The 27,917-nt window shown below is 40.7% G+C and overlaps 1 long non-coding RNA gene across 2 annotated transcripts; it reads left to right on the top strand.

Annotated features, from left to right (window-relative positions):
* The first annotated feature begins 344 nt into the window (after positions 1-344).
* LOC124206152 lies at positions 345-4,363 on the top strand. Of its 2 annotated transcripts, XR_006879592.1 has the most exons (4): positions 345-1,773; positions 1,835-2,386; positions 3,801-3,953; positions 4,022-4,363. It is a non-coding gene; the product is annotated as an uncharacterized LOC124206152 (long non-coding RNA). The 2 variants fall into 2 exon arrangements; XR_006879591.1 differs by having other exon boundaries at positions 345-2,386.
* Positions 4,364-27,917: the final 23,554 nt, after the last annotated feature.

The following is a 27,917-nucleotide window of genomic DNA, read 5'->3' as shown; positions in this document are numbered from 1 at the left end:
CATCATATCACCAAATATGAATGTTTTCTGTCGAACGGTATTGTAGTTGTATAATTTAGAAGTTGTTACATTTTAAAAAATTTTACAGTGCCGCCAAAAAGGTTTAACAAGGTCTCTTATGTCCGATAGTCCCTAAGTAAAGTGACGATAACTTATAAACTTTAGGACCTAAATTTTTTCTATTGTTATTAAAAAATAAAGAACATCCTAGCGTATAAGAATCGATCGTTGAATTATGGTGTTAATAGGACTTTTTCTTTAGTTATTCATACTTAAACTTAGTCTATGATTTTTTTCTTATTAAAAGTAAGTTTACAACAATTCCCACCACGAGCGTTGTCATCGTTTTCCTGTCAAGTAAGTTTTGTCATGTCTGATGTTTTCTTGTAATGTGCTTTCCTGTCAAGAATTATTAAACATAAATTTCGCATTACTTATCAATGGAATATCTGTGTATTTGTATTATTTGGTACCCAAAGCACATTACCCGTAATTCGTACCACAAAGCCCCCCCCCCCCCCCCCTATTTTCAACACCCCTCTCTTTAATTCTCAAAAGGTTAGAACTTACAACTGACTATGCCTGTGCCATGGAAGGTCGCACTTTTCTCTCTCTCTCTCTCGACATCTTTCCTTTCGCATACTCTCACATCGTAGGGTCCAAACTAAACTTGTATTCAATACATTAATTGAATTGAAATTACAAGTCAAAGTCGTTAATTCCTCAGCAAAGTTTGAGTTTTTTTTATCTTGTCTCGTTGTCTCCGTCATATATTTGGTCATTCCAATAATAATCTGATGTCCCCTTTTTTTCATTTTTCTTCATCTGGGAATTATACTGGATATACTAATATAGGATTCAGTTTGAAAATTTTATTTGAGGAAAAAAGACGAAATATTGACTACATAGACACTGAGCTTTGAAAAGTTAAGAGTAGTCCTGAGTTAAAATTCTTTTACTCGCTGTCATCTGAAATTGAAAATTAGGGCTAATTAGTAATTGTTGAAATATTTAAGTAAAATCACATATTTTTATCACTTCTCGAGTAGCAATATTTCTTGAATTCATCGGCCAGAGTTGTGTTGACCTCAGTTGATGCTTCAGCTCTGGGTTTCTTCGCATTCTTGAGTTCTTTCTTTCTGGCTTGCCTTTTCTTCCAGTTACTAGGGCCTGAAACAATTCCCTCATCCTTTTCTTCGACTTTCGTTTCTGCTGATGTTGCTTCTTCGACTTTTTCGGATTTTGGCTCATCCTTCACTGTTTTATCATCATCCTCGTCTTGATCATCCTCAGGCCCATCCTTACAATCCCCATCATAGTTAATATTGTCCCAGTCGTAATAAGGAGTCTCGGGGTGGTTTTCATCATCATCCTGGAGTAGGACTAAGAAAAATACAGTAAAAATAAATTTAAATTTAGTAAGATTAACTTAATTAAAATTAAAAACCTTACATATAGTGTCGTAACACATGACGCATTTCGAATCCGTAGATTTGTTGACATACGTGCACCTGCATGAGTAAAAACAAGTTAATAATTATAAAAGAAATTAATATTATTATTTTACTATACCTATCACAGCACCACGAGCCGTCTTCTTCGTGCTGTTTATCAGCCATTTTCTTTAGATAAAGTCACATCCTCTTCCTCGACTTTCTTTTCTTCTGATTTTGCTTGTTCCTCAACTTTTTCGGATTTGGCGTCTTTCTCTTCCTTCTCTGTGTCATCTTGATCCTCGTCTTGAACATCCTCACAATCTCCATTATAATTCAGGTTGTTTTGAAGTTCACAATTCACAAAAAATTTTTTGTACCATTTTATCTAATTCTTTTAGGACACTGTCTAAGATGGGACAGTGACCAAAACTTGAATAGTCTCCCATATATTGCCATATTATATATTTGAATCATCTACTGTGAAGTTTGTTTGTATATTAATCATCGTAATTGTTTGTGCTTTAACCATTGTAATAATCAAAATCTGTAAAATATTTTTAATCTATCAGCTTGGAACAAAATATGTCAAGCGTGGCTGATCGAGGCAGGCTGGCCGAGCATAAAGGGACAAAAAAGAGAAATTGTGGTCTTTTAGATCAGCTCTGAACAAAATATGTGCAGCGGGGCTGAGAATTGTTCTTTGAGCTGGCTGGCTGAGCATAAAGGGACAGAAAAGAGAAATTGTCGTGGTGAACCAATAGAAAAATTACTGCTACATGTTGTGTGGCCCTTTTAAATATTAGTAGTAAATTAAAAATTTGTTTGTAGATAACTGTGACTTTAACGATTCTGATATTTTTTAACAGGAACACGAAAGAATCACAAAACCAGGTGGCTTCAGAGTTACTTGAAGGTAATCTACGAGAAAGCTATCATTCTGTCAAGGGAGGGTAAGGAAAGCCTATTTATTTATCAACATGACTAAGCACAATTGCACTTCTTTCTAAGAATATAGACATAATAATTTAGTTTGAGAATTTTATTTGAAAAAAAGACAAAAGGTTTGACTACAGACCCTAGCTTTGAAAGGTTAAAAGTAAGTAGTGGGTAGTCTTGAGATCACGCCCAAATTATTTTACTTGCTGTCATCTAAAATTGAAAATTAGGGCTAATTAGTAATTGTTGAAATATCCAAGTAAAATCACATAATTTTACCACTGCTTGAATTGCAATATTTCTTGAATTCATTGGCCAGAGTTGTGTTGACCTCAGTTGATGCTTCAGTTTTGGGTTTCTTCGCATTCTTGAGCTCTTTCTTTCTGCTCTGCCTTTTCTTCCAGTGACTTGGACCAGCAAAATTTCCCGCATCCTTTTCTTCGACTTTCGTTTCTGCTGATGTTGCTTTTTCGATTTTTTTGGATTTTGGCTCATCCTTCTCTGTTTTATCTTGATCCTTGTCTTGATCATCCTCAGGCCCATCCTCACAATCCCCATCATAGTTCATATTGTCCCAGTCATAGTATTATGGTGTCTCGGGGTGGTTTTCATCATCATCCTGGAGTAGTACTAAGAAAATTTTACGAATTTTATTCGAGAACATGACCTCAAAAGTTGAAACGAAGAACCTCAAACAGTTGCAACTAAGGCTTGGTTATGGGAATTTCCCATCGTGGGAATTTTAACTAATCTTCATCACTATCTAAAATTTAGAAAATGGGTAAGTTAAACATTTGTATATAAATTATTGGCATCAGAATAACTTACCACTGCTAGTACTGCAGTCGCTTAAGAAATCTGCCAGTTTCCCAATTATTTCTTCGTCCAGGGTTGTAGCTGTTTTGGCTCCCTTAGCCGATTTCTTCAGTTCCTTTTTACGAAGAAATTTCTTTCTTCTTTTGCTGGGCCCAGCCATATTTGGTGATTTCACTTCTTTGGCTTGACTTTGCCCGGCAATTTCTTTGTCTGGCTCTGGTTTCTCTTCAGTCTTACTATCCTCCTTTTGATCTGGCTTAACATTTTTATCTTTGTCATCTCCTTCATAGTCGCCCTCTTCTTCATAGTCACCCTCTTCTTCATAGTCATTCTCTCCTTCATAGTCGCCCTCTCCTTCATAGTCGTAAGCCTCGTAATCGTAATGGTACGAAGCAACATCAATTGATTTATCATCCAAGAGCTCTGCAAATATTAGGATTCTGCAATAATTAAAGTAAAATTTAAAAAAATATTAAATTGGTTGGTTCCTTACCTACGGCATCGTCACACATGATGTATTTCGAATCGGTCGACTTGTTAACATATGCACAAACAAAAAAATTGCTTAGCAACTATCATCAGCTGCGTTTTAATTTGTGATCTCTTTTTCAGTACTGTGAGTGCAGCATCGGATTGAATTAAGAATTAAAATCTCGTTAACTAGTTGTTCGGAAAATTTACCTCAAACCTGAGCAACTATTGTCCTGATTCTGAGCAAATGAGTTTGTTCTACATGTTTTCTCTCGTCAATTTTCAGATAGACAGGTGATAAATTTATTCGTGTTCCATAATTGAAAACCTAGACATCTGTCATAATCCTTTTTGTTTTTCAGACCTTTGCCTTGATCCAGATACATCCAGATGTATCTGGATCAAAGCAATCAATTTAGACAATCAATCAAGACAATCAAGACAATCAATTTAGATTTAGAGATGATGTAGTTGTGTCAATCCATTTAATAAACAAGTTTCTTGAATTCAGTTTGCTTCGTTATTCGTTACTGTCATTGGGGAGGCGAATAATGGTTCGGAATAAGTCCATATTCAGTCTAAAGAAAACGGGAAAGAGGATGTATTCTGGACACAAAAAGTATGTCTAAAAATTTACTCATGATGATATCCATGAGCTGTCCACAATCAGATCTCCTATAGAGCCACATTTGAAGACGACTGTAAGCCGTACCCATTTGGATGTCTTACAGCGCGACATTAGTATAGAAATATACAATCCTATGGACGTCGGGTTAAGATGTCTCACTCGGGTGATTAGATGGACGACGTACATCCTATGAATAGAAGCGTGCTACCAGGGTCACTGATTCGAATACCCTGCTGATGGCTCTCATCAACTTTGAAAGGCCAAGTTATCCTGCCAAGAAAGAAAGTTTCTATTCCTTCTACTATTCGGCCAAGGCGTGATGTGGGATGTTGGATAAACTACGCCAACAACCCCTCTCCCGCCTCCCTTTTAGCTTCTAATTTCAAGGTGAATTTAATCCACTCGGTTAAAAAGGGTTTCTAAAAGTAAAGGTTTTGTAACCTTCAGGTTTCGAAAACAGAATTCAATTTTCCGATACCTCAAGTTGAAAACGTTCGGTTTTCGAAAGTTTCGACCATTTTTTCTTCTACAGGTTAAAACCCTTTGTTTTCGACGATTTTTTCTAACAAAAATTGAAATGTGTGTATATATCACAAGTATTGCAACCACGCTTGTACTTGTTGTCGTTGAAACTGCTGTTGTCACTTGTCAGTCCAAATTAATTTATAAATTGTTGTTCTTTATAAGTGAGGATTATAAAATGGAACCAATTAATGTTTTATTCCCATCGTCAATGATATTTTCCGGAAAAGAAATCTGCGTTGTCAAAAAATCAATTCCACCATCACTTCATGCAAATAAAGAAATACTGCGGATAACATTATTATAAACATGGTGGGAACATTACGTTAAATCCAGGTAAATATAATCTATAACTGTAAACTTTTGTTATGAATTTACTAAATGCATCTTTCAATCTATTTTATTCACAGGGAAAAATACTGTGTTGTAGCTAACATTGTCACCCTCCTCACAAAAAGTTATTCCAAGAGAATGAAGCTGATTCTTCCATCGTGGATTTACAAATGTATTGCTGCCCAAAGTTGTCTTCCATTTGAAGAAGAAGACTATTTTTACATCGTTAAAACTGTTCCATACATGCACTGAAGATGATTACCCAAACCTCTCTCCTGTTGCAAGAGGTGTCATTTATTCTGGATACTGGATCCGACTACTGGCGAATTATCCCGGATTTCCCCGAAGGTCAAGTTTCTTGTCAACGATACTACTAAGTACGATATGGAAATCTTAGAAGGCCTTACAGACTTTTCATCCGGGTCGATCGTCACATTTTTAGAAGATATAGAAGGGGAAAAGCCCTATGTGAGTATAAACAATTTTTCTGTACACCACTGGCATCCCAACTAATTTGTTTTATTGTTATCAACTACTTGAGTGGGTGGCTAAATTTACACCTCAAATGTCTAAGGTCAACATGGTGGAAACGTTTGAGAGCAGTGGCTCGTTGGTGTGTATTGTGCACGGAGATTACTGGAACAACAACATTTTCAACTATCCATCCACCAGGCCATCCAATTGGCGACGTAGCGTATTTCCTGTACACGAGCACCTTGCCGAAAACGAGACAGAAGTACCTGCACGATTTGCTTAGTCACTATTTCGACACTTTGACAACCGATTTGCGACTTCTTGGCATCTCCCTCGATAATTACAACATGGACAACATTTGGGCTGATTTCAAGAACAGTTCCTTGAAATGGATGTTCAGGAGTATCATGGCCCTTTCCATGTCTCAGAACAAACAAGTTGTTACCAATTTGAAGGAAGCGGATGCAAAGCAACTTAAACAGCCCAAACTAGAAGGTATAACAACTTCGTTTATTTTTTACTTCTCTGCTTTTTTTAGAGGACTAGGGATAATGGGATATGATTGTTTTGTATAGATCAATCCACCCAAGAAATGATGAAAAAGGTCCCGTTGAGTGACAATTCTTCTTTATAGGAACGAATACTAAATCTCATCGAAGAAGTCTACCGTCTAAATACTTCCCAAACACCAATCTGATCCGTCAGCTCACGAGTCGTTTTGGGTCAGGTGTCGATGATCATATCACTTTTTCTTTGTTTTCATTTTTGTTGGTCTACACGCAATTGACGCGTGTGTGACGATTTTTGTTTGCAACTGAATGGCCGATTATTTCTACAGGAAGAATTTCACTCATGATTTACTGTAATTTGATTGGAAACGTAGGCCTATTTTGTATTTTTGTTTCATGTTTCAATACAAGTCTATTGTATATCTTGGTATCAAATCACGAAAATAGTTTTGATTGTTTGAATAATAGTTTTAGCCAAATTTTTTCTATGTTCAGTTGTTCACCATATATGTCAGCAAGTATTTGTCACTATTTTTATTGGATGGTCTCTAATACTTAATGATAGCAATTGCATGGCAAATGGTTAAGTCAGTCTGACTTGTTTTGGTGCATCCAGTTAGTTATATTTAAACTTTATTATTTCGGTTCTGCGTGATTTCTACTATGCGTGATTTCTACTATTTTGCGCCTCAACTTGTGACTGCTTATGTTCTGCTTGTAAAATACTAACAAGTGCCATTCCAGACAAGAAATTTGTGGAACAACCTTAGGACCTACACTCTACCAATTTTGTTTAGTCAGCCTGTTGATAATAAGCTAAAGAACAAGGAAGCATTGATGTTTGTTGATTAAATTTCTATTGCCAGAGAGTTAGAAAAGTAAATCCAACATAATTCTAAAACTAGCGATAGTATCAGCATACGTTATGTAATTGGGGAGCTAGTGTCCAAATACCCACATGTGCTTGGAGAAGTAGAAGAGAGTCGAGTTGATTTTGAGGTGAATTGTTATTGTTCAATTTTAACTTGACTTGAATTCATTTAACTTTTTTGTTTACAGAATCTTCTTTGCCAGAAAATATTAACTTATTTGGGACGAAAACGTCGTAAAATAGGTATCAAGAAAAGCACGAAGGGAGGTCGTCCGACATTGGACAAAAATAAAAAGATTTCTGATGGCCGAGCACGAAGAACGACAGTAGGTGATACGGAATGTGAATAATATCTTCCTGGTATCTATAAAGTGTGTTGGTACTATATGTTTTTTATTTCGTTAAGTGGATCTTGTCTCTTACAAAGCCAATGTTGAGAAAATGCTAGATTTGTATGCAAACTCTAATGGCGTAATAAGTCAAGCACTCATCACTTTATGGAAATAAACTTATGCTGGTCGTAGAAATCCGATCGAAGATGGCGTTTTATCTACATTCGTCCAAGACATTGTAAAAGATGTCTGCCCTTTTTCAGCCATTTTAAAGTCAAAATTTGATGCCCAATTAAAATTTTGGTTAATACCTGTTTATCATTTTCTTTTGGTTTTATAGCTAAACGACCAATTCGAAGGCATATTAGGTAGCGGAACTGTTCACAGAATTTCGGAGAATTGGAAGAAGCTTGTTCCGAAAATTGTTTCGTTAGCAAAAACTTCAAACTCCAATCATCATCATCTCCATCCTTTCTTTTTATTATGAAGATCTATCAGACTTTGGTAATTATAGTATTACATTTGTTGAAAATTATCTTCATTAACGGAATTCAATTTCAGAACAAATGTCTTGTGAATCACTGGAACTGCTCCCGCAATTAATTTTTGCTGGAAGGCGTAGAAAGAACGTTCATCTACATATCATTGATTGCAGAGAGGTACAATTTTAATTATAAGAGTGTGTAACGTTAAACATAACGTAATTGGTATTTATTGATAGGATTATGTTGAAATTGCAGCAGCAATACAAGAAATAGATCGTCAAGCTTCTTACCTCTTGAAGTATGACAGTTCCTTTCACGTTGTTGCTGGGAAGGCTCCCTTTATCTGCGCCCAGGAATCTACCGATGCCTTAATAAGTTTGTTGGCAGTGTACTATGTTTTTGATCTACGGTGAAAGGAAGTCAAAGCCCTCCTTCTCTTTATTGAAGGAGAAGTTATTGAAAGGATCACTGAACAACTAAAATTAGGATGTAGTAGGCCTACCGCAAGCATATTTCGTAATATGATATTGAAACAATGAGTCAAACAATTTTACATGCTGTTCTGTTTTTGCCGCCTTGTTCCATTCAAGTATAAAATAAAAAAAAACAGTTTGCATTGATAAATATAATTTTATTTATGATATAATTCAGGATTATAAAAATATTTTTTTATTCGGTTCAGCAACCGTTTTAGACAAATAATATTGGAGTTACACAACCAAATAACGAAATGTTGTTGTCAATTAAAAACCTGCAATTTTAACAAGTTTAAACGTTCTAAAACATTAAGTGAAACTTGTTACAACTGTAGGTTCCATATCTTACTAAAATCGAAACCTGCCAAAAAGAGCAGGTACTTACTAAAAATGTGCAGACAAAAACTGCAGCTTTAAACCTTCGAAAAGAGAACACAAATTTTTACAGTGCACCCGTCTTGATGGAAAGAATACATTTCACCGGCTTACGAGAAAATGAGATTTGATTAATGCCACGATTACCTCGGCACAATTGGATACCCACACGAAATCATGAGTTTGAGTATATCGCATCCTTCGCTTTGAGCTAAACCCAAATTATTGAATTCGTTAAACTTTAACGTAATTAAACGTTAAACGCACAAAGTTAATTTATTTGCTTGTATAATGTACCCTGCCAGAGAATTGTTGTTCGACACGCTGTACGGTTTTTTACGGCTGAGAATTTTTAAAAATCCTTTAGGGGTTGTGATTGCACAGTAGTTCTTGATCTACTGTGTAAATTTGAAGAAAATCGGAGGTTTCATCGCGCCACCGATTTGTCGAGTTGGCGTGGATTGACCCATGATGAAAGGCGTAGCTCCCATCGGTAGTAATGCCATATTGCCATTGTGAATTAAGTAGAGGCCGAGCTTGTATAAAATTACAAATGATTGGGGGTGAATAGCAGTTCAGGTAGAAGATGCATTCTCTATATCGGCCATGTAATTTTTTTTTCTGGGAGAACCGGATTCAGAATTTAAAAATAATTATTGAATAACCTAATGTTCCTATACCTAAAATTTATTTTTATAGAGATATTTAAATTTTTCTTTACGGAAAATTTAAAAAATAGGTAAAAACACCGATGCCATCTAGGAACCAGATACCCTAAGCTCTTTGAGTTTGCAAGCAGATACATGCCTAGAGTAAGAAAGAAAACTCTCTTATCTTTAGTCTTCTGACATATCTGCCTTAACTATCTTTCACCTTGTAGCGTATATTCCTAAGAGCTTATAGTGCTTCGTTGCTAGATGGCACCAGTGCAGAGAAAAGGAGATGACCAACTCAATGGGAGAGCCAGCAGACGACACCGTCCCATTTATTCACCCGTTCAGAACCCACCCTAAAACTATCTTCCTACTACTCTTCGCGCTTCACCAGCGCTACGCTAGCGCCCCTACCGACCGCTTTCCGTAACATTGTCAGCAACGGTGGCGACCTTTAAACAAGATGAAGGGGGGGGAGTTGAGTCTTTGGGGAATTGCGTTGCGGAGGGGAATGTCGTTGCTAACAATGTTACGGGCAGCGTCCGATGTAAAATTGCATGGCCGACCTAATATAATTAGTTCCTAAATTGGGCGTTAGATGGCGCCCTGCATTGTCTTAACTTGTGACATCACAAGCCATTTACTACCCCCCTCCCCCCTGTCACAGTGCGTCACAAAACTCAGGACTCCCTCCCCCCCCCCTAAAGTGTGACGTCATTTATGAACGCTCCTAAACGAATACGAATAAAAGTCATGAATTTGAAAGAGAGAGGATCATGGATCAATTGATTATTTCTTGAAAATAAAAAATTATTCGAAGGAAATTATTCAACAGAAAACTGCGTTTTTTGAAATCAATACAATATTTCTGTTTTTTTTATTTGTTTACCATGTTTAAACATGATTGTATCAAATCGTATAAAGTCAGAAAAAACCTTATTTCTCAAATATTATGGCGTGTTAATTGACCATGCTATATGATATGGTCGATACGTAGGCCATCCGCCCATGTTCAGAGGGTCACCATGTATCGCCCTCTCTCTAGTTATGACTAGAAAATACACCTCAACGTGTTACATGGAGGAGATGAAAGAACTTGTAGGTCTGAATTACATTTTAGATAACATTTTTAAGGGAATTGCGAGTAGTGTGTAGAGTCTGTCACTAGGCACTTGGAAGGTGGAAACCGTCAGAAGTGAATGGCGACGACCCGGAGGGCATGTGTCATGTGGCAGGGTTGAAGACCAGCAACAACAAACAAGGGCTAGCCTAACAGGGACAAAGTAGACGTCCAGTTAATCTGAGATGGACTCCGGACGGGAGGCGTTTCTGCCCTAGAGGCCGACAATCAGGGCCACGGAAACGATAGAGTGGAACCAGTTAGCTATACTGATTGGCTTGGTTGAAACAAAAGACGGAAAAAAGGAAAATGCATGGCCGATACTGAAGATCGACATAAAATGACTGGTGGGAGTCAGAGTGTTGGAAACTGTGAAATTAATTAACCAATTAAGACACCATACAGCCTCTTTACTTGAATTTATTGGAAAGAAATAGTTTGACCAGGTGAGATTATCCAACAACAAGCTACACACACTAATATGGGGCATAACATATAAGAAGCCTCATCGGTCGTAGTTATCCACAAACATTCCAACACACCCCTCAATTACGAGACACGTCAATCAAATTTCATTCAAACAAGGGACATGAAAATAACACATTCCAATGTTTTTTTTTATGCTGATAGTTTCGTCCAGGTTTTTGGTTAGAGCATCCACCAGCTGATTTTAATTTGGTACAACTGAATGTTGATTTCCTGATGTGTCTGCATTTCTCGTATGTGATGAAATTTGATTTAAATGTGCTTGGTTCTATGATGGGACTGATTGTTGACCAATCAAAATGCTGACTGGTTATCACAGAAGAGAAGGGTTGGACCTTTCTGTTCACTTCCGATTTCAAATAAAAGAGTCTTTGCCAGACAATCTTTTTTGCAGCCAAGTTAGCTAAAATATAATCAGACTTGGCAATTGACAATGCCACGCATTTCTTTTCGCTGCTCCACGGTAAGGGAACTGCATTGAAGATAAAGATGTTTCCAGTGGTGGATCTCCGATCGTCTCCATCTTCAGCAAAATTGGAGTCGGAAAAAGCACGAAGCAGGTCGTTTTCTTCTCCTCCAGGTCATTTTCTGTTTCTTTCAAGTATGCTATGATCCGCTTCACAGCCTCTCAAGGGAAGCGATTTGGTTTACTGGAAAATTTGGCGACCAGTCCCACCGCAACAGATATGTCTGGTCGAGTGCATATTGCAGCAAACAATAAAGACCTAAATGCTTCCCTGTATGGAAAGTCTTCGACCATGGATGTGATGGAATGATCCTTTTCTAGATGAGAATATGGATCCCCCGGAACAGAATAAAGGGGCTTGCCCATTTTATTTTAAAGCGATTTTTTAAATTTTTTTTAGATACGACTGCTGAGATATATAGATCATCTTATTTTATCGTTCTTGAGTGATCTCAAATCCAACATAATATAAAATGGTCTGGATGTAATTTCAAATTTATCTGACAGATATTTAACAATGTCGCATAGTCTGAACTGTCGAATTACACAGCAACCCATCGTCCACCCAAATTGCCATTATTTTTGAAAGTATACAAGGGAGTCCTCGTTGCATTTAGTGAATCCATACTGAATTCCAAGACCTTGAAGTTTGTTTCATCCAAACAAACTTTTCTTCAGTAGACAAACAGCAGTTTGATTATTTCTTTCGAATTGAACTGGTTAATCCACAAACAATTCTTGTTCAACATTCCCATTTAGAAATGCCATCACGTCAAGCTGGAGCAGCTCTAGTTCGTGTGCTGCAGAAACTGATAAAATGACACGGAGTGAGTTGTGTTTCACAACAGGTGAGTAACCCTTTTAGATACCAGACGTGTTTTGAATTTTGCCTTGTTTTTTCCACATCCTTGGATTTAAAAAATCCAGTGGTTTTTTATTGGGACGCGTCCAGCTGGAGAATGGACCATTAACCAGGTTTAATTCTTGATAAGGGAGTCCATTTCGTACTCCATCGCTGATTTCCACTCTGATGGCTGCTGTGGTGAAGCGATGGCATCTTTATAAGTTTGTTGCTCTACAATCTCGTCTGGATCCTGGGCTTATCCCGCGTAAATGCCTGTTGTAGATTGTTCAGCCCAAGGCACTGGAGGTTTTCTTGTTCTTCGACCAAGGTCGGGTGTTGAAGAGTTTGCAGGACTTGTGGCAATTTCTTTCACAGCTGGATGTAAATCGGGACTTTGAACGAAACTATTTGTACTCTCTTTGACTCTAAGGTGGTAACCGACAATCAGTCCATTTGTTGCATGATAACGAAAATTTGATAGCTGCACTCTTCGTGCAGGCCTACCAGTCTCAAATCGTGTACAAAAGTGGTCAACTGCACGAGGGCGCAGATGCAATTTTCTGGTATCCAATAAATAAGAAACGGAGGACGACGAGGACGATCTATTTCTGGTATTTTCATTGGCCTGGGAAATAGAGCGGCGAAGAAGAAGGGTCAGAATAATAAGGCCATTCCGAGATGGCAAAGAGTGTTCCGTCACCTTAAAAAGAAGGAGGACGGGTGCATTGTGTTAGTCAATGACCTGCTACATAAGCGGACGCTATTAAAACAGGGCATACGGATGTGGCTCTATGTCCCGACAGAGCAGCGAGCGTAAAAACTGAAGTTGTACCACGGAGACAAATGGGCAGGGGATCACGAGGAAATTGTGTTACAATATTATGTAACACTGGATAATTTTAGAAAATTATATAAAAATCAAAAGCTCGAATATTGAATGAATTTAATTAATTTTTTTAAATTAATTCCCTCTTGGTCTTTAGCCAAGGGGGTTCCAAGGACCATTATTACCTTTTGTGGTTTTGTTTTGGTTGGATTACGATGACGTAATCTCCCGTCACATTCGTCGAAGATGACGTCGTTTAAAGTTTCATTGAAAACAATGGGTGGGGCTTGTGACATGGTGGAGTGGCCTATGACCCCCAGAAGTAACGTCGGTCCTAAGTAACCCCCCGTGATTAAGAAAGTCAATTAATTTTCGGGAAAATATTTCATTTCTTTTCATAATTTGCATGTCATGATATTTATCGGCAAAAAAAAATACAGTATATAGATTTAGATATTGCGTGTTTAATGGTGAAAAAATTACAATCCATCTAGTCATGAATTATAGTAGAAAAGGGAAAAGCCTCCGGTCTACCTTAAAGGTAAAAAACATTGAAAAAACAAACAGTTTTTGATAAAATTTCAATCAATAATTCCATTGTAAGGATTCAATAGTACAGAGTGTTTTCAAGAAAGAAAAAATCAATCTCATGATCACTTATCTAATAAAAAAATGGATCACGCTAACAAAAAGGTTAACAGCTACTAAAAGTAGACAGATTCAATTGGAAAAACATACATGTTGCTATGATAATTGTTACAGGGAAGTCTTTAAAAAACTTAGTACCCATTACTTAGTACCCAAACTTGAACGTGATCCCGAGAGTTAACTTCTTTTTTAGAAAAATTCTTATTTTGATCACTTTAGCCAAATATTCACTGACGAATCTGAAAAATCAGCTATAACAACATTTTCCGGAAATTCGCCCCATGAGAGGTCACCTGAACTGAAGTCAACGTTGGAAGAAATTGTATTGAATTGTATTGAATTGATAGGAAAATGGATTCATTTGAAAATGTTTATACTTCTGGAGTGTGTGGCACTCGTTTATTTGATACTCGAAGGGGAAAAAGGATCAAAGTTAAGGGAAAAATTGCTTACAACAATTCGGCTGCCACACTACGAAGAGGCGAATCATGACAAGTTAGAAGTTTTCATCTTTTCCCGGAATTATTCAAATCTTGTGTATTGCAAACAAAATGGAAGTATTCGTCGGTTAATTGTGTTATGAATAAGCCTCACTATTGTGAAAAAATGTCTAATCGCACAGGCAAAAAATTATATGTTTGAAGTTAAATTAGTTGCTGCGAGCAGTAATGTTTCTTCTAGAAAAAAGTCAAACAATTTGCTTTCCCCATGTTAGACGAATTGCTTTTGCAGAACATATCTTAGTCGCACGACGTAACCATGACAGCTAGATGACGTAAATTAAAAATTATCGTAGTCAAATTTATTGGTACAGATAAAGAATTTGACTTTCACCTAAAAAAATATTCGAATGCACAAATTTACGTGTTCGTGGAAATGTTGTTTTGGATAGGTTGAAACTACCTCAAGCTGTTGTAAAAAATTAAATTAACAAATCATCTTTTCTTTAGATTACAATGGATTGGAAAGCCCTAGAGAGACAACTGATTGATAGAGCTAAACTGTCTGTTTTCAGAATAAAAAGCTATTAAAAACATTTTTCAATCTTATCCAGCAGGGATACGATCAAATGTTTTTGATAAAAATGACTAAGATGATGGAAACAATATCCTTGATGCCATTTTAATGACAACCAGCAATGGGGTTGATTGGTTATCTGAAAAAGCAATGCATGTACGTAAATGTATTTTAGAAAAACTATTCTATTATTGAACTTACTATTCTAGCAAGGAACAGAAAATAATACATTCATTCTTGGAACATTTCTTTATCTTTTTTCTTGGAAAATGAATACGTTTTACAAAAACTTTACCTATCCATTTCTATAAACAGTATTTGCATTAATTCAAAAATTTGATTTGCACAATCTTGTCAGTTTGTGTTCTTGCTATCGAATAAGAGACGACATCATGCAACTGTGTCATCTGTACCCGAAATGGTTTAAAGCACATGGAAAGCATTGAAAATATTTGGAAAAAAAGTCAATAACAAAGAATTTCTCTTCAAGACTGTTTTAGCTGCAAAAACCCAATGGGAGAATAATCGAAAGCTTTCATTCGCCCCATACAATCCAATCTTCAACTTTGTGACAAAAAAGTGCGAACAGTGCGAAAAGTACCTTCCTAGTTCCATGGAAAGACGTTGATGGTTTGCTTGCCATCACACAACGGTTAGTTTTGCCACCACTGTTTTTAACAATCTCACCATACGATTTTCACCAAGTGGTATTACCACTAGCTTTCACATTTCATTCGAACACTGGTTTCCCTGCTGGTACAGGACCATTTCTGGAAAGTCTTCACAAAAGAAAGTTAACAAATCAACAAAATCCTATTCCGGAGTTTAGGAATTTGGTTGCTGATAATCCTTGAACTAGTGCTTCAATATCTAAGGCAATCATGGAAAATGTATTTGAAGACTTATAGGAATACTACTTTCGTCAAGAAAAATACTCCATTACGATAAAAAGAGCTGGTAAGTTAGAAAACTCGATTTCAAGTATAAAACGGAAAAAATGTAAATTAATAAAAAAACCAATCTTGAATGACTTACGTACAATTCAGGCGTATTTTTACCAGCGACAACCGTCTTTTTTTTGTTACAGAAGTACAAGGACGAGGTGCATTACAGTCACATTGAGCTATCTGGATAACTTGTTTAACAGGGATGCACTACAAAAAGCAAGCGAAAGACTACTTTTAGTAGAAAAAGTAGATAAAACAATGGACAATATGTACTCTGCATCAATACCGAATAAAATTCACTTAAAACTTCTTATAGAGAGTACAGAAGGATAAAACAATTAACACCTTATTTATGATGGAAGTCCTCTAACAACTATCCGAAAACACAGAAGAAATGAAATTAGTATGATAAACAGGAAATTTTTCAAACATTTATACCAGTTTATGAATTTTTTGCATATACAATCCCATCGCTTCACGTACTTTACAGGGAAAAATTGAGAAAATGGCATCAAAACCATCGGGCCTCTCTCTAGCATCACTTGTTGTAAAAAAACAAAGGAGTTATAAAAGCAATAACCAGTTTCACGCCCTTCAAGGAGATGGATGTAAAAAAAAAGAAACTTAAGCCTTCATCCTTTTCCGCCGATTGATACAGTTTTTTATGCATGGAAGAGAAGAAATGGTGCGGTTGTGGAAGTAAATGAAGTTGTTACTTCAGTACTAGCTTGTAAAACAGTATCTTATGTTCTGAAAAGAGTAGAGTAGACTCAACATTATTGTATGCGCTAATTACATACAGAATTGCGTATAAAATTGAAGATAATTTTGTAATGAAGAGAGAGGGTGAGATATCCCTAACAAAATGGTTTCTTTTCATTACGTACATAATTGTATGTAAATTTTAAGATGTCTTTAGAACATTGCCAGCCTGATAGAATTACATTATATCAGAGTTGTTCGACAAACTATTAAATAACATAACTTTTATTTCACGCAATTGTTTGAATTGCTTTGCTGATCTTAACTCCAGTAATAAAGAATCGGCACGAGGGAAGAAAAGGAAGCAGAAGAAAGTACGCCCCCCCTTTTCATACTTCTAAAACATTAAAAATTAGAGAAAACATTTAAATTTGGTGTATTTTCATTAAAATACACTACAACAATTAATACCAAAAAGAAACTTGTTTACTTACCTTTCTATTAAAATTGTTCCCGGGATCTTGTTGTAATTAACTAACTTACAATTAACAGTTTTGCGAGACACCCTTTACCCCAATAAGAAATACATAACATAGAGTGGGGCTACTTTAGACAAAAACTTCAAATTATCGGCAGTTATTTTATCATATCTCCCGAAGTGCTTTAGTAGAAGCAACGTGAAAAAATATGTTCTTAGAAAAAGAGATGACGAATTCACCTGCAATTGTCCCATCTCGATGTCTGTTGTAGGGGGCTGCTATAAGCATATGAAAATAGGTAATGTAAATGGGCTAATTATGTGGAATCGGTAGAAAAATATAAGTTGCTGCGAATAAGTCGGTGACGGGTGGGAATTCTTGAGATATTTTTTGACAATAGTTTCTTCTACATACCTTTATTCCTCTCATTAAAAAAATCACTTCAATACAGAGTGGATGTGGCAAAAAAATGAAAAACGAAAATTATAGTTTTGACGAAAATAAATACTGATAACTCAAAAACGACGTTGGGGATTCCCGTTTTAATAAAAAGAAGTGTTACCAGAAACATGACTGGTGCTTCAACGCTTAAACAGGTTTGTGCCCTGAAAACATTCGAATGAGAAAGAAAAAAAATGTTCGCGTTTTGCAGATTGAGGCAACTCTTTCAGAATATCCACGGATGAGTTGATATTTATGTCACGCTTCGGAAAAGAAAAACTGGCCTTTGACTTCTGTCTTAGACACATTACTTTGGGGGAATTGCTACTGCGCCTGATGACTTTTGCAACGTAAGCTTTTTGTACCTCCGACGGAAAATAAAGCTATGATCCTTTTTCCCGAAACGACGTTTTCAAAGTCGTCTGGAATTATTTCATTTTCGGCTGCACAGCTTTCTGCATCGTTTGATGCGTTAGCAAGACCACTGTCTTCTTTTTTTTCCTCCGACCTAGACTCTTCATCATCGGACGAAGATTCAGTTTCTCCGTCGATCAAAGAATCGCCTTCCGGTTCTTCTTCTTTGTCTTCTTCTTTGTCTTCTTCGTTGTCTCCTTCAGTGTCTTCTTCCGTGTCTTCTCCAGAACTGTCGTTTGTAAAACTTATGCCCGCTTCCACTTCTGTTAATTGTCTTTTAATCATTTGCGGTTTCTCGCCGCATCTATTAGATTTTAAATGCTCGATTAACACTGAGGTGATTGTGTTATGAACTTGCGAAGTTTGCAGTGTTTCAAATCGTCTTTGAGATAAAATTGCCTGATGAGATAAACATCGTGCAAAACAACTCTTTAAATTGGTATTAGCAGTTTGCTCGATCTCTTGCCACAGTTCCTTAAGTATTTGCGGAAAAAGGAAACATTTAATTATCGCAATTTAATTCACGGTCAGTGTTTAATTCAGCTGACAGCTTCAGACACAGACTTCATTATTTTTATTACAAGTCTTACAATTATTTGTTAGTAGAACTTGTAAAAGAACGGTTATAAAATAGAAAACGGATTGTTAACTCAAAATATTTTAACTGTAGTAAGTAAGCAATTTTCCTATAAATATTTTAAATAATATTAATTTTTATGTGTTGATGGTGAATCAAACCAAGAATGGATTACCAGTCTATATTGTAGGACAATGAATTGTTAAGGTGATGTAGGCTACATATTATTAGTTCATAAACGATAGTCATGAAATGTGTTCAAAAAGTAAATAGTAACTCTTCAAGTTCTGTTTCAATTAGAAATCGAACATCATTATTCCCACAAGTGATGATTGCTAGCATGTGTCGAGTCCCAACAATCAAACAAGCTAACAAAATGGATTGTATTACTAATTATTTAAATGTGTACAATCTATCATTTCAAATAAAGCAGTTGTTATTAATAAATTGTTCTTTTTCTTATGTAATAAGTTAGTGTTGTAGCACAGTAGCAGCTATGAGACTACGAAATATGGATCTTATACATGAGAACAAACTGTTAACGCCTAGAATGAAATTGAGGTCATCATTATTATATGCTTCAGTATATGTGTTCAATGTCATTCAAATTGTCCTAGCTTTTACCTGGTATCTTTATAACTTTTGTCTGGTATTCGGTAAGATTAACTGCTGTACAAAGGCAATGGACAGCAGTGACAACGATATTTTTTAATTTTTATACCCCCCCCCTTAAGTAGTGCAAATTGCACAGTAACGATGATTTTGTCAATCGTTAACTTTAATTTCAAGAAAATGCAAAGAGAAGAAACACCCAAATCTAAAATAATGGAGTCGTTCTGTAGATCAGTCTTTCAGATTATGTTAACAATGGCCGTGAATTAATATTATTAAATAAAGTACAGGTTATTGCGATACAACAATTATGCAGTTTAATGTCTAACCTAATGAAAAATGAAGTTTCAGAACATTTACTGTTTAAATAAAGAAGAAGTATTTTTAATATTTTTAAAAAATTTATGTTCTCTCCATAACGCCTGAGAGGGGAAAAAACCTGTTACCTATTGCAAATACATGCAACTCAGCTAGCATCCGATCTACGTCTATTAATTCGTTTGAGCTTAAAAAATTTTCTAAGCGGGCTTTTAACGGGATAATTCAAATACCATACAAGCATAGCTCACAAAAAAAGTACGGCAGGCTGAGTGATTCGTAGTAGCCTAGCCCTTACCAAAGGTCGTATCTCTTCCATTGCAATTATGAAGAACCCACTCAACTATCTGTTAAGGTATACCACGAAGCTGTTAGCCTGTCGTGCGTCAAGGTTGGCCCCCTAGCGATGTGGTACCTGTTAGAGTGTCTATTGCTGGCCGCTAGATGCCACTTTACTCAGAGTGGAGTATATCCCCGCTGCGCAGAGCTTCCAATGCAGAGTCTTACACACACACTTGTCGTTACAACATGGTGTCAGAAGTGTGTCTCGGACAATTTCGCCCAAATCTATTTGGTTTTGTTTAAACACTTCTAAAAAAAAGATTAAAATGACACTAGAATTTAAAAAATTTTAGGTTAGGTTAGGGTTAAGACTGACGAAGATCAAAATGATCGAATTTTTTTCTTTTTTGGAAATTTTTTCGATAATTTCCCATATAATTCCACAGGATCTAGATCGATTAGTTTAAGTTTAACCTGACCTGTTTAACTTCAATGGTTTTCTTCTGAAATACTTCGGCATACCCCGCATTCAGAGAAAACTGAGCGCCAGACAAAATTCGTTTTCCCGCACGGAACGTGCTTCCAGTCACCGACTGTTTTAAAATGAAAAATTTATTATCTTAAATGTAATGATAATGGATTAAATTAAACTTCGATCAGTTCAACCACCTCCACCTCCGAGCATTGAATGGTTTTAGAAACAGAGTTTCCTAGCAGCATACAGTAGAGAATCATGCAGTAGAGTTGACGCTGGATTAGGTTGCGCTGGATAAGGTTGCGCTGGGTACTATTCACGGCGAAGTTCTAATTAAAGAAATAAAAATTAGATACATAATTAGATTCTAATAAAAAATAAAATAAAAAATGTAGTCCTGTCCTAACCTAACCTAACCTAGCCTAACCAATGGAGCAGTCTTACATCCTGCGTGCCATCAAATTTGTGATGAGGTTCCCTTCCGACATTCCCATAAACATATCCAAATCGATTTAGTGCCGTGCAAAGACATCTAAAAAAAGGATAAAAACGGCATTAGAATTTAAAAAATTGTAGGTTAGGTTAGGGTTAAGACTTGTCGCGATCGATTTGATCGATCGATCGCGGCAAGTCTCGGTTAGGAGACTGACCTGCGTAGATCTCGAGCCCAACTCCAACCAACAGTTCCCGCAGAAGCTCCGATGATTCTGCATTAAAGATGGGAAGTTGAATTGCCGGACCGGCTGTTGATAATTTGCAGCGGGAGGAGGGGGGGGGGGGGTGATTCGCCCGACTTCATGTCCCAATCCAGACCAAGGTCTGGAATGAATTGTTCAAGACCAAGGTCTGGAACAAAGGCAGGGGCCGGCGATGCGGAAAGTCTTACAAAAGCATCAGAAAAGGCGCCAAGCAAAATTCCACGTGCCACACTGAGAGCATTTCCAATCTTTACCTGTTATAAAATAAAAATGTAAATAATACCCTAAATTTATTTAAAATTAATTAATTACCTCCATCATATCCACCTTCACCACCACTCCGACCACCTCCACCATCACTCGTTCCACCGCTCGTACCATCTGCACCACTACTGTTTAGTATTAATTGAATGTATTTCGAATCACATAGACAAAATTGGACACAAGGGCAGAGGAAAGACTCTCTGGTCTAATGTGTAGCCCGGACTCAAGACGACTGACTCCTAGGGGGAGACATTGGCATCGTTGCCATAGTTGATGGATACCCAACAATTACTCGGACCCATTTCACCACCTCCACCACCACTTCTCCCTACCACACAAACCTTCTTGTTGGTGAATTCAGTATTACGACCCAACACGTTACGGCGTTCCATAATGGAATTGACGTTCACAACCACATAACACGTAACAACCCTCCCTTAAGCTCGAGCATACAACAGAGAGAGCTTGAAAACAGACGGATAAAGACAAAAAGATACATATAACAGGGGGGATATCCGTTCAGACGGGTTAAATGATAGAAAATAAAATACAGAGAGCAGATTGGGGTCTTCTAGTCGTCAAAACGTCGCGGAGGCTTCCGCATTCGCGTCGATCGACGTGGTGGGGGTGGAGATGGCGGGTCCGTTCCAGTGGTGGTTGGGATAGCGTCTGACGCTGGAATCAATGGAAGAGCGACCGGAAGATGCGATGGCAGAGCCGGAGGCCTGGCCTCTTGGGTGTGGTCGGTGCGAAGGAAACGTCGATTCCTCCATAGTACCCGTCCGCTCGGTTTCTAGTTCCGGTAATCCCGGCGATCTCCGATGCCGAAGACGATCCCGATCTGGTCCCATAAGCCCGTGTCCATGTCTTGGACACGAACGGGTGTGCCAATGCGGAGGGGGGGGGGGGAAGCGAATGAGCGCGTTCATTACAGCGTTGGGCTGCGCGATCCGTTGCTATGGCTACTCGTTATTCCCAATCTGCCATGGATTGTTGCCATTCAGCCGAGAAAGAACGATGATGGGCAGGCACAATGAAGGGAGCGGATGGGTTGTCCGAACACAATTTCGGCCGGTGATGCGCCGTGATGTCTCGGAGTGTTGCGCCACTCCACCAGTGCCTGGAGAAACACCTCGTTGTCCAAATCACCGTTAGGGACCGTCCAGATGACCAATTTCTTCATGGATTTGACTGCAGATTCAGCGAGGCCGTTGCTCTGTGGATAGTGCGGAGTTGAAGGTACGAATGACACGCCCCAGCACTGTAAAAAAGAGTGATACTCGCGGGAATCAAATTGGGTTCCCCCATCAGAGCGGAATTTTACCGGAACACAGAGATTAACAAATTTACGGACAATCGTTTTGATGAGATTAGGCGACGTCGGGTCCTTTCGCCATACTGTCACCGTGGTCCATCCCGAGAGACGGTCGGCGTATGCCAGGATGATGGCCGCCGTGGCTGAATAAATCCGCGGATACCTCCTCGAAAATGCGGGATGGTGGCGGATCTGATTTCATAGGTTCCTGTGGTAGACTGGCCGCCGCTCGTTGGCACGGAATATAAGATTCGCAGTCGGACTGAATGTCGTTATTGATGCCTGGCGAGTAAACCGTCTGGTGAGCCCGGCGCTTAGTACCGTTGATTCCCTGGTGGGCTGCGTGGAGTTTTTGGCGTACATCTTGCCTCACGGCCATCGGGATGACAAGGCAATGACCAAAAAGAATGAGGCCGTCGTCTACAACTAAATTGTCCTGGATCTTCCAAATTTGTCGGGTGAACGGGTACAGGCTCCGGCTGTCGGTGGGGAATCCGTCGTAGACCAGCGATAGTAAGTCTGGGTGCCGTTGGGTTCGCTAAATCGTCCCCGTTCAGATCAGTGGCACAAATACGAATAATTTTCTGGATGTGATGGTGGGGAAATAGGTGATCGCCCCCGTGACCAAACCCACAGATTGGACCCATCCCATGGTTGTGGCGGAAAAAGTGGACGGATCACCACGTGTCTGTGTGGATCTGACTAAACTTAACCGTTTCGTTAAACTTCCACTTCACCCCATTCGTACTCCTCGGGACGCCATCGCCTGCATTTCTGGATCGGCCCGTTTCTTCACCACCGTTGATGCGGTCCAAGGATACCATCAAATTGAAATTCACCCCGACAGTCAACCCCTGACTACCTTCATCACACCTTGGGGCCGATATATGTTTTTACGCGGTACTATGGGCCTGAGTGCTACGGGCGACGAATATTGTAGGCGGGGCGACGAGGCGTTTGGTGATCTACCGAATACGGTGAAAGTATTGGACGACGTTCTGCAGTTCGACGATGACTTTGCTAGCCATGTAGAGGGGACCCGCCGTTTACTGCAGCGACGTCGTGAAGCTAATATCACCCTCGGTCTTGATAAATTTGTTTTTGCAACCATGGGATTGGTTGGGAATTGACCCAATCTGCGGGTCCAGTCACGAGGGCGATCACCTTTTTCTCCACCAGCTTATCCAGCGCCGCCTTGACCGGTACTCGTTGAGCGAAAGGGATGGGTCGGGCCCGATGAATTTAAAAGGGAACAGCGTCCTCCTGTAAAACAATGTGCATCGGGGGTCCCACCATAGTGCGCAACGGGCCCGATACGTCGAAAACATCCGAAAACTCAGAGGTTATGGCTCGTTTAGTGTCGTCAATCATTTGTTGTGATGGGCGATCACGGTGGTCCAGTGAATGGTGGTTAAGCTATTAACAGAAACCGGTTTGGGATATTGGGGGTGAAGAATTCCCATGGCAATTGAATCATACCAGGACAGCAGTAGCCCGTTGACATCCGAGCAAATGGTGATGTTGATGATACACTCCCGCTGCTCCAAACGAATGCGAGCCCGCACCCTCCCAATTTCAGACAATGATGATCCATTAGCAGCCACTAGATTTCCTGGCTTCCCACGTTGGAGTTCGTTGGTGGATATTCCCAATGGCTGTAGCAAATCGATGCCTCCCACCGATGCCTGGGATTCACTGTCCGGTACGGTGGTGATAATAGCGGTTTGACCAGCAGTGGAAATTGGAAAAATTTCCAATTGTACCGTCGGCAATAGTCGGTCGGCATTGATGCCCGCGATCTGAATGTGGCCTACATGGCCAGGCTTGGATTTATCGGATGGGGTGGGGGCAGGTTCCTTGTTTTTCCCTCAAACGCGGCTGAAATGGTCTTTGCCACCACATCTGTTGCATTTCTGACCTTTTGCTGGGCAAATTTTCCCCTTGTGTGGGACGGTGTAGCCGCACTTCCACCCGCACGTCTCACCCGGGTCATTGCTCGGCCGTTGACTTTTCTGCTGACGATGATGCTCGCCTTTCAATGCCATATTGACTGATCGACGTTGGGATAGAAGCGCTTCATTGCTTCCCGCAGACTCCTCGCTGCGACACATATTTACGGTGTGGTGGAGATCCGGGGTGGGGATTGATGGCCAATAACTTGCGACACGTGTCAGGGTCACAAATTCCCGAGATAATCCGTGTAACGAATCGAGAATCGTGACACGGCGGACATAAATCGTCCCCCGCGGCGATCTGGCGGAGACGCATGTAGAACCCCTACTAGCACACAATATCCACAGGACGTCCTATGGACATCCAGTCGTCGGAAACCCGTCCGTCCGTTTAACGTCAGCTAGGGATATACTATAGATGGTATATTTTGATCCAGATAACGGATGGTCGCGGATGGTCATACTGGGATGTCCTATGGATGTCCATCTGGTACCAATCTCGGATGTGAAGTCAGCCGTACATTCGTGATGAGTATTGGACATTGTATGGATATCAGAAGAAGGATCTGAAACGAACGATTAATTTCACATCCCAGATTGTTAACGATGTACATCCATAGGACATCCCAGTATGGACCCATTTTCTTGATCCAAACATTCAATCAATAGGATATCCGTAGCTGACGCTAAACGGACGGACGGGTTTTCGTTCACAGGATATCCATAGAACGTCCTGTGGACATTGTGTGCTAGTAGGGGAGCACCAATATCCCCTTTGTTTCAAATTAATAAGAACAAGAGTATGTTAGGTTCTGTCCCGGTGGAATGAAGCCACCGTAATTGGATTGAAGGGCTGACACGGGAGGGAACAACCTTATCCAAGGGAAGCGTACAGCAGACCGCCGTTGCCGGCCACTCTAGGCCGTTGCCGGCCACTAGTAGGAACTGACACGCCACCTATCATGACTCGTACATAACAACCCCTCCCAAGCTGTTAATTCACCGTAGGCCGGAAAGTAACAGCTTAAACACACCAAAAGAATCCAGCTCAAAGACAAACAAACAAACACAAAGGCAGAACATGAACAAATACACGAACCCCGCGATATAAAAGTTAACTGCGTAATTATGACAGGGTGTAAGCCAATATACAGACAATATTATGCTGAGATCCTTTCAGACATCGAACATGACTGTACGTTTCCGGACGCGCTCCCCCCGACGCAAAGGCGGCGGGGTGGTGTTGATTGCGCTCCCGCCATGAAGATGTGGGGGGGCTGAGCTCTCTTCGGCTGGTACGCTGTCGTCGATTCCAGGGTCCCCGACGCCAACGCCGACTCTGTCCCAAAATTTCGAATTGGGATCGCGGATGCGGACGTTGGTACCGATGGAGAGAGGAGTAAGTCGGCGAGCGTTCTCATCGTACCGGAATTTTACGGATGCGTCTATGGCCACCTGCCGCTCCCGCGCCTCCATCACAGACTGCCAATTCGTTGCATAAGCCGTGCGGTGAGCTGGGATGATGGAGTGTAGAGAATGACCGAAAATCATTTCCGCGGGTGATAGGCCGTTCTCCCTTGGCGTATTTCGAAACTCGAGCATACCCTGGGAAAACTCATCGGATGCCACACCGACTGGTGATATTTTGGCCATGAGGTCCTTCATAGTGGCCACGGCCGCCTCCGCATGGCCGTTACTTTGTGGATAGTTGGGCGTTGAATTTCCCCATGCGACGCCCCATTGCCGTAACTTGACCTGGAAACTCTGCGCTTCAAATTGAGGGCCGTTGTCTGAACGGAACCTGACCGGCACTCCCAGGTCGACGAAATTCTCGACGACGGCCTTGGGCGGACGGATCGTGGCGCCATTGATGGACCACTGGCCATCCGGAGAGGCGATCAGCATATACCAGGACAGGTAGGGGGCCCAGCTAGAACAAATCGGCCGATACGTCTTCAAATACTCGGGTCAGTAAAGGGTCGCGCATCAGGGGCTCTTTCTGCTGACGCGGGAGTCGCTCCTGACAATTCTGGCAGCTCTCCACCAGGGTAGTAATGTCGTTGGAAATGCCCGGCCAGAACACCGTCTGCCGAGCCCGTCGTTTCATCCGTACAATGCCCTGATGGGTGGCGTGTAGTTTCCGCAAAAGTTCACGACGGGCCGATTTTGGGATGACGATACGCTGCCCGAATAACACCAGACCGTCGTCCACCGATAGATCTTCGCGTATCTTCCAAAACTGGCGCACGCTCTGGTGGGTATGGTGTCGCGGGACTGTAAATCCGTCTATAATGGCCGCGATGAGTTCCGCGTAGTCGGTGTCGGAGGCGGCTGCCACTCTAAGGTCGTCCAGCATGGGATCTGGCAAATGGGGAAGCTCCACCGCGGCGTCAGGATCTGCCACATCGTCGTCTGTCCGAGTCATCGCATTGACATGGTGAACGATGACGTGCCTCACAAACGTTTGAATTTCGGAACTTGTACCTTCGTCGTCCGGGGTCGGATCGTTCACCGGGGCTCGGGAAAGAGCGTCTGGAATTGCGTGATGGCGCCCTTTACGCCACGTCGTCGTGAAGATGAAGGGTGAAAGGCGCTCTTTCAGGCGCTGCAGCTTCGGATTTTCCACCGCGTCCAGCGTATATTTATCCAATATCGTGACGAGTGCCCGATGATCGACGACGAGCTGGAATGTGGGCAGCCCCAGGAGATACAGACGGCACTTCCTCATCGCCCACTCCACCGCTGCCAGCTCGAGCTCCACTATAGCGTAGCGGGATTCGGTATCAGTGCACCATCGGGAATTGGCGTCCACAAGCTTCCACGTAGACCCGTGTAGCTGAAGGAAGACGTAGCCCATGCCGTTCTTGCGAGGCGCGTCCACCTGTAGAGACGTCTCCAATGTGGGATCGAAATGAGCCAGGATCGGCGGCTCCACGAGAGCTTTTTTGACGGCTGAGAACGCACTTTCGTGATCAGTAGTCCACAAAAAAGGCGTCTTAGTGCTGAGGAGAGGCCGCAAGGGGGCCTTCGCCGCCGCGACGTCTGTGGAGAATCCCGCAAGCTGCTCCACTAACCCCATAAAAGATCGGAGCTCCGTGACGCTAGTTTGCTCTGGGAAATCAGAGATGGCTCGAAGCTTATCCGGGTCGGCCGAAACGCCGCCCTGCTGAATTTGGAATCCAACCCACTGGACCTGGCTGCGGGCAAAATGGAATTTCTTGAGGCTGAAGGTAATCCCAGCGCTCCTGGCCGCTGACAGCACCGCACAAACCCCGGCCACGTGCTCTGGAAAAGAGCTGTCGAAACGGAGTAGGTCATCGACCACCCGGACGGTGTTGTTGACGCCTTGAAACGCCTGGTCGGTACGGCGGTTGTATTCGTCACCGGAACTACAAAGGCCCATCGACGCCCGCAGGAACCTGTACCTGCCCCATGGCGTCATAAATATGGTTAGGTGTTGCGATGATGGGTGGAGGGGAATGTGATAGTACCCGTTTGCTGCATCGAAGGTAGTAAAAAATCGTGCGTCACCGGAGATCTCGGCGACTGCGTCGCGTGGCGTACGAGTGGGGTGCGTCGGTCTGCGCACATGTCTGTTCAACCTGGTGTGATCTACAACAAGTCGCAATGAGTTGTCTGCTTTCCGGGTAACGACTAGTGGCGCGGCCCAATCGGACGCTTCCGTCACCGGAACAATAATATCTTTAGCCTCGAATT

The sequence above is a fragment of the Daphnia pulex genome, chromosome 10 (assembly GCF_021134715.1).
Source record: "Daphnia pulex isolate KAP4 chromosome 10, ASM2113471v1".
NCBI classification, from domain to species: domain Eukaryota; kingdom Metazoa; phylum Arthropoda; class Branchiopoda; order Diplostraca; family Daphniidae; genus Daphnia; species Daphnia pulex.
This window is presented reverse-complemented; position numbering and strand designations above follow the sequence as displayed.